The sequence below is a fragment of the Phasianus colchicus genome, chromosome 6 (genome assembly GCF_987193195.1).
Source record: "Phasianus colchicus chromosome 6, bPhaCol1.hap1.1, whole genome shotgun sequence".
In the NCBI taxonomy this organism is placed as follows: Eukaryota; Metazoa; Chordata; class Aves; order Galliformes; family Phasianidae; genus Phasianus; species Phasianus colchicus.
The window spans coordinates 7,961,432-7,968,614 of record NC_143441.1 but is presented as its reverse complement, the minus strand read 5'-3'; the positions used below and the strand labels follow the sequence as shown (position 1 = coordinate 7,968,614).

The following is a 7,183-nucleotide window of genomic DNA, read 5'->3' as shown; positions in this document are numbered from 1 at the left end:
AAGCACTCTCCACACCAAAGAAAATCTACAATAATCAACACTGGGCGCATGGACAGAGGAATGCTGTCTGGGCAAAATACAAAAGGCAGCAATAAAACATCCTGCTGCTGTGAAACTTTCCCATACAGCCTCATGGAAGCCAGCCTAAAGCCAGAAAAGCCAGTCTGTGAAAGAGGTGGAAAAATTCACAAAGTGAGAAGATCTATGAGAGGAATTTGGGTTTGCCCTCTGGAGCAGTGTGATAGATGTTAGCCCTGCACATGGCTGGGGGAAAATGTCCTTAAGATTCCATAGTGTTTCTGAGAAAATGATGCAGAGCTAGTATGGTGCAAGCAGGGGCCATACGCTGCCACCCTTCCCCGCTTCTATTGTCTTTGTAGCCCACAGGGCTGCACCATAATCTGGTACAAGGAAGCAGCATGTCTGTGGGGATTGATCTCTCAAAACAAAATTTAATCATAACATCTTCTAGGAGGAAGTACCCAACTCCACATGGTCGCCTCCTTGTCCTCCCTATGGGAACTGTTTGGACCTCTTGTAGCATCTTCCTGGCCACAAGGGCACAGCAAAGCTCACCTTTTACCAGGCAAGTCCAGAAATCGCAAACTCCCTTTGGGGCACCCTGTCTGCAGTAGCTTGCAGGCGTGCCTGATTGTGAGTTGCAAACAAGTATGTATCAGTAAGCTCACATACTTTAATATTAGGTGGCTTAAGCCGCTCTCTTTTCATCAGGGAGCATTTTTTCTTAATGTTTGAATGGTTAGGGCTGGCAAAACAGCCTTAATGGATGATATTTGGCGTTTCATGTGTTTTCCATGCAAAGTGAGCCAATAAGCCCAAGGAGGCTGAGGCTGGCCAAATCCTTCTCCTTGTTGTTCAGACTTGATGTGTGCCAAGGAAGCTCCACGAGTGGCTTCACACAAAGGTGAGAAGGCAGCAGGGGGGAAAGGAAACCTTGGCTGCCCATTTCACCTCTCCTCAAATGGCTCCCAACATCCAGGAGAAAAACTACACAGGAAACCTCTCCCTGTGTCCGCAGCCTGGCTAATGGGAAACCTATCTACTCCAGAGCAATATGTGATGGTCCTTTATTTGGAAGCATTTTCTCTCCCACTCCCTCACCGCTGGTGATGAAAACCCCCAAATTTGTCCCCGAAGCAGAGTACCTGAGTGGAAAAGGACAACTGTCTGCTGTGGAAAGGGCAGCAGATTGGGCTGTGGTTACTGACCCTGTCTGCGGCTGAGGGCTCCACTGATGGAGGAGCCTCTGTCCAGCCCTCAGCGATGCTCCAGCCTTCCAGAGGTGGCTGGCAGATGTTGCTGATGTCTTTGGCTGCCCTGTGTGTCCCTCGTTCAGGCCCTGAAGAAAAAGAAAAAAAAAAAGAATTAGACTTACATGTAAAAAAAAAAAAAAAAACAGTTTGGAAAATATGTTGCTTAAAATCAACCCCCATTTAAAAAAATTAGTTCAAGATGTTGTCACTTCCCAAGCCAGGAGACTTTGGGAGTACAATGCAGGAAGCCCGCTCAGCCCTGGCCGTCCCTTCAGACAGGGACAAGTTATTGTGGCGTGGGTGAGATAAAAAAGGCCTTGAGCACCCAGACAGAATTTTCCTTTGGCTGTTTGTTGTGTATGCATAACCCTGTCTGTGCTTTGTGCTGGCCAGGGGATGGAAAAGAGGTTTGTGGTCCTTTTTTTGCCACACCTCTGTGAGCTCACCTGTTTTGGGCAAAATACAAGCAGTGCTATACATCCAGTAGCATATATGTCATGGTAAAACCTCTTTCTGCCATGTCAACAGTGGAACATAATGGAAGAGAGCAGCCACAGACCCCTTCACTGCCTTGCTGTGCCCTCAGCTCAGGGCTGGGCAAGCTCAAAGCCAGCCCCTGCTATAAGAGCAGCAAGTGTAGCCCTGTTGCAGCAGCAGCAAAGCAGTGTTGCAAAAGATCTGAGCTTGGCACCACATTAGAAGCTCCAGTTGTTTGAAAGCATGGCAAAAGATAGCCAGGAAAGTTAGTGGAGGAAGGCAGCAACATGGTGCAAAGATCAGATCAAACTAGGGATATTAGGTAGAGATGCTAGCAGGATGCTGATCACAAGTAATGCAAGGGGACAGTGAACATGAGAGACAGGAGTAACTAAAACTCTTAAGTAAGCAAGAATACTGCACTGTATATGTGCTAAATTGAGCATGATATACATGCACATGCTAAGAGCACTGAGGCACAAGGACGCCTATTTGTTATTTGTTATCACAAAATATATCTTCCAGCACGACAGTGCAATCACAGTCATGATTTATTTTAGGAGGGAGAGAAGAAAGGAGGAATAGCTTTTTTTTTTTCTTTCTTACCATTTCAGGACTAGATCCAAGTCTCTCTAAAGTCAACGGGCATCGTTCCAGTTTCATTGGGTTTCAGCACACATCCTGATTACAGTAGAACAAACTGGTATTATTATACAGGCAGAGAAATTGTCTGTCACCTTTAATTAGGAGTATGTTTCAGTGCATAAGTCATATCTGGGAATTGATACATTGCTTAATAACACTGGCAACACTGGGAGGTATGTGCTTTTGGAAGGCTCCCTAGAACTGAACATCCCAATGAGAGGGGAAATGTAACCTGGCATTGTCAGAATGCAAGGTGCTGCTTCAAAAGAGCCCTTATTTTTCCTTCTGTTTCTTTCTTCTCTTTTTCCTCATTTCCTTAGCCTGTCCAGCCTTTCCTTTTATCAAAACTTGATTATTGCAGTGAACCAATACTCAGTGTGTACAACACATACTCCAAGGTGAATTCTTTGGTAACAAAAATTTAATCCTTCTCCATTTTTTAGCACTGCAGCTCTTTTCAGTGTCTTGTAAGTTAAAATATATGGTTTTGCAGTACAAAGTAAAGGCTTATATGACACAGGCAGAGAAATGCGAGTTCCATTCTCAAAGCATTTTTAGCAGATATACCACCTGTTCATTAACTTAAGAATCCTCAAAATTTAATAAGAAATTACACTTGTCTAAATTTCTAAGTAAAACATATAGAATTATTTATTCTTTATTCAATCTGTATAAATTTCTGCAGAATAAGAAAAATGTAGTTTGAAAAGTTTAAAGAGTATTGTAAAAAAACTTTTTACATATAAAATAGTATAGCATTAAAGATGGATCTTATGAGATTCACCAAGGATTGTATTTCCTACTTTTAGTGTTCTCAGCCAATATATTTTCTGGAACTGAATATCAGAATCAGAGAATCACAGAATTATAGAGGTTGGAAGGGACCTTTGGAGATCATCTAGTCCAACCCCCTGCTAAAGCAGGTTCCCTACAGTAGTTTGCAAAGGCAAGCATCCAGGTGGGTTTTGAATATCTCCAGAGATATCTCCACAAGCTCTGTGGGCAGCCTGTTCCAGTGCATTGTAACCCTCAAAGCAAAGAATTTCTTCCTCTTGCTCAGATGGTATTTCCTTCATTCCCATTTATGCCCATTGCCCCTTGTTCTGTCTCTGGGCACTGTTAAAAATATCCTGGCCCATCCTTTTGACATTCACCAATTAGGTATTTATAAGCATTGATAAGATCTCCTCTTGGTCTTCTCTTCGCCAGGCTGAGCTGTTCCACATCTCTCAGCCCTTCCTCATGAAGGAGGTGCTCCAGGCCCCCCATCATCTCTCTTCAGTAGCTCCCTGTCCTTCTTGAACTGAGGAGCCCAGAATGGGAAACAGCACACTAGAGAAGTTCAGTTTTAAGTTAATTTGTTCAGAGGTGAACATTTAAGGAATTTCAGTCTTTGAAATTGTCTTATTAAGTGATTATACACAAATTTAAGAAACTAAATTTTGAGAGCTGGGTAACATCTCTTTGCCTTCACTTAATATCTAAAAAAACCCAAAACTTGGCTGTATACTAACCTTAAGATATGTATCTATCTATACACAGTCAATATTTAATTTCGCAAAGAGATTTGAACAAATGGGTTTTGGTAGAAAAGGAAACAGTCAAACATCAGTTTTCTGAGTGAAGCAAAAAACATTTTCATTTGAAGGAGTATTTGCTTCATATTTAAGTGAATAAAATGCCTGGCTACAGAGTAAGCAGTTTTAATTTCATTTCTGGTAATCATGATAATAATATCCTAAAAAATCACTTATATGATAAAGAAGGATGAAAATAAAAGATCTAGGAAATGAATCACCACACAATGTAAGACGTGTTTCACTATCCCATGGGAAAATTATAACAAGTCTTGTTAAAATATGCAGTATGAGGCAACAATACTTGCACTCCTACCAAAAAAAAAAACCAAAACCCCCCCCCCCAAAAAAAGATGCCTAAATCTGGGAATTTGGGGCATCCAGTGCTCTTTGAGAGTAAATGGAAAACAGAAGTAAGACTCATGATCCAAGGCAGATTTCAACAAATCTACTTGTGTTGCAGCTAGATGAAGGAATTCATGTTTAGTAAATTAAGGTTATAAGCGGGCATTTATTTATTTATTTTCATTACAGAGATATGAAATGAGACAAGAAGTTTTCAACTGAAACACCTACTTGTTCGCATAGATTTTCTCTAAGAGAAAGAAATTTATAATTTTGTGCTTTAGATATGTCTTCAAATTATATATATTTTTTTCCTGATTAAAAGCAAAAAGAGCTTCTAATCCATTATGCACTTCTTTACCTGTGTCTGCTTTGCCCTCTCTTTCATAGGTACATCCGTGCTGCCCATCTCTCTTCGAAACAGAAAAAAAATCCATTCAACATTTCTTCCTAAATTGAAAACAGAGGCAAACAAGGTCATTAAAGAAGAGGTTAAGCATAATTTCTAGCGCTACAAATGCATTTAAGACATAAATAGCAAAGTGATTTGGTTTCTTAATGCTTACTATGAATGTAAAACTGGTAATACTGAGTCTAAAATGTTGTGAAGTTGAAAGTTAGTATTAAGGGTTAGGAATTCAGTTGGAATTTAGGTGTTAGACATGGAGGTAATAACAGAGGCAAAAACTGAGCTAGCTCTGAAGAAATAAGGGTCGGAAGTAAGACTTGCTGAGTTTATGCCAGAGAAATGTTCGTTTGAACAAGTCATTCCACGAAATCTATTGCATGTATGCCAGCAGTCAGGAGCTTTTACAAAGGCACAGCATCACAGTGGGAAATTTTCCTGCTTGCCCCATGCAGCCTGGTGCCAATAACTGAGCATGAGCAAATACACTGTGTTTTAGATCTCCAGTTCAGACAGAGAGGTGTCATGCCACGTGCCACAAAATAAAATGAGATAAAAGGCATATACATAGGGATGTAAAGCTTACTTTGAAGCTACCTGGAGGGAGGGCCTCAGGTTGGGAGGACCTTGGCCTTGAATTTGGAAGTGTCCATTCCCAGGCCTTGCTTGTGGTTACAGTTGCTTGTTTTTGTTTTTGTTTTGTTTTTTAGTTCATTCACATGAAAAAGATGTGTGTCATAACTTCTGGTGTCAGAACAAGCTTTTCTCAGTGGGTTTCCTCAGTAAACCTATTCTGGTTCAGGCCTTCTCCTGACACCCTTAAAAACTTCCCTGTAGCCTGTAATGAAGTTATCTCCAGATAATTCCCCCAAATAAAAGAGGTTAGTCAGGTTATTAGCAATGTATCCCACAAGCTACCTCAAGGAGGAGTGCACACATACCAACACATGCACTGCACCTTGGAAGGCCAAGTACTGACTCTTGTGTTTGTGGTACTGAGATTACCAGATGCACAGAGGTGAGAACTCTTAGGTTCGAGCACCTAATGGGACACTCTGGTTCTGTGAGTGAAGTTGATGGGTACCATCAAAAAAGTTGCTGAGCACAAGTAAAGAAAATCAGCTTTGTGCAGTGAGTCAGCTCACACAGCTCCCAGGCCTTGACCTTATGAGAAACACGGGATGACAGAAGGCAGAAGCTTGCTTCCACTTTCTTTTTCACTAGTGTTAATCACAGTGAGTACCACCTCTGCATGTGCTTGTTAGGGGATTCTGAGTTCCTGCAGCCTTCTGCCAAGAGTTCATTAATTACAAGAACAGCAGTGCTGCCTGCGCGCTCTGCCAGCATGCGGCCTGCGGACCTTTGATGGCGTGTGTTTATGCAACTGCAGACAGCTCTGGCGTCTGCTGTGCCTCACAGGGTGACAAGGAAATGACAGTCAATTCAGGGGCATGCTCGTCTACCACTCCTGTGAAAACGTCCTGCTTTCATCATGCCACGGAGGAGCCAATGTCAGTGCCCAGCATCATGAGCTCACCAATGTCACGCTCCCAGGGTAGCTGTGTGAACAGAGCAGCAAAGTTTAGGGGACTGGTATTTTGTCTCAGAAGGAGCTGACCACTGTTTAGGTCAGTGAAATATTGAGGTAAAACACTGCAGACTCCATAGCAGGGGAACTATCTAATCTGGCCATCAGAGCCCTCCTGGGTCTCTAGCCCAGAAGAGTAGGCTGCCTGGATGTCACAGAAAACAAAAGGTAGACAAGAGTCAGCTGCTCCCTTGCTGCCCATTGACGTGGTTTGCACCATGCAAGGACCTGGTGCACAGTTTTTTGGGCCTCTTGATGGCTGTGAGTCATTCACATTCCAACTGGAAAATAAACTCATTTTAAGGCAGTTTAAACATGTAAAATTAGGGCTTAGTTTCTTGCTAGCACCGAACTCAGCCAAGGCAGCTATCTGTAATTTTAGAATGTCTCGAGAAGATTTATAGATCTCATGAAAACACTCTTTTCCATCTCCCTGGTGATTTTGCCTTCCACTTGCTTTTTAACTTCAGTCCATCTTTAGATCCAGTGGAAACAACACCAAAGCTAAACACAGAATGAGAGTGAGCTCACACCACCTGCAAAGACTTCTCATCTGGAGATGCCGTGTTTAACTTAGGAAGAACCCTACCCGTGCAGTGGGAGTTCAAATGAAAAACTTTCTGTAATAAATGTATTTTAAGGGTGTATATGGTGATACAAAGCACCACATTCGCTGATATTCTTGCCAGGATGCATTACAAAGGAACATGAAAATACAAATGAGTTTCATGAGCAGACGTCAAACTTTTTTTAGATGTAAGACTCAAACAGAGCTTTGTGTTAAAAGGAAAATGGAATAATAAGATTGGATAAACTTTATATAATGATTATAACAGTGGAGGAAGCTTCTAAACATGGTGGGAAAACTATT

General features: G+C 41.8%; 1 long non-coding RNA gene across 1 annotated transcript; it reads right to left on the bottom strand.

Moving 5' to 3' along the window:
• Positions 1–1,147: 1,147 nt before the first annotated feature.
• LOC116226983 (uncharacterized) lies at positions 1,148–6,793 on the bottom strand. The gene is made up of 4 exons (XR_004166458.2): positions 5,666–6,793; positions 4,680–4,768; positions 2,358–2,432; positions 1,148–1,360 (listed from the first exon to the last, which is right to left on the bottom strand). It is a non-coding gene; the product is annotated as an uncharacterized LOC116226983 (long non-coding RNA).
• Positions 6,794–7,183: the final 390 nt, after the last annotated feature.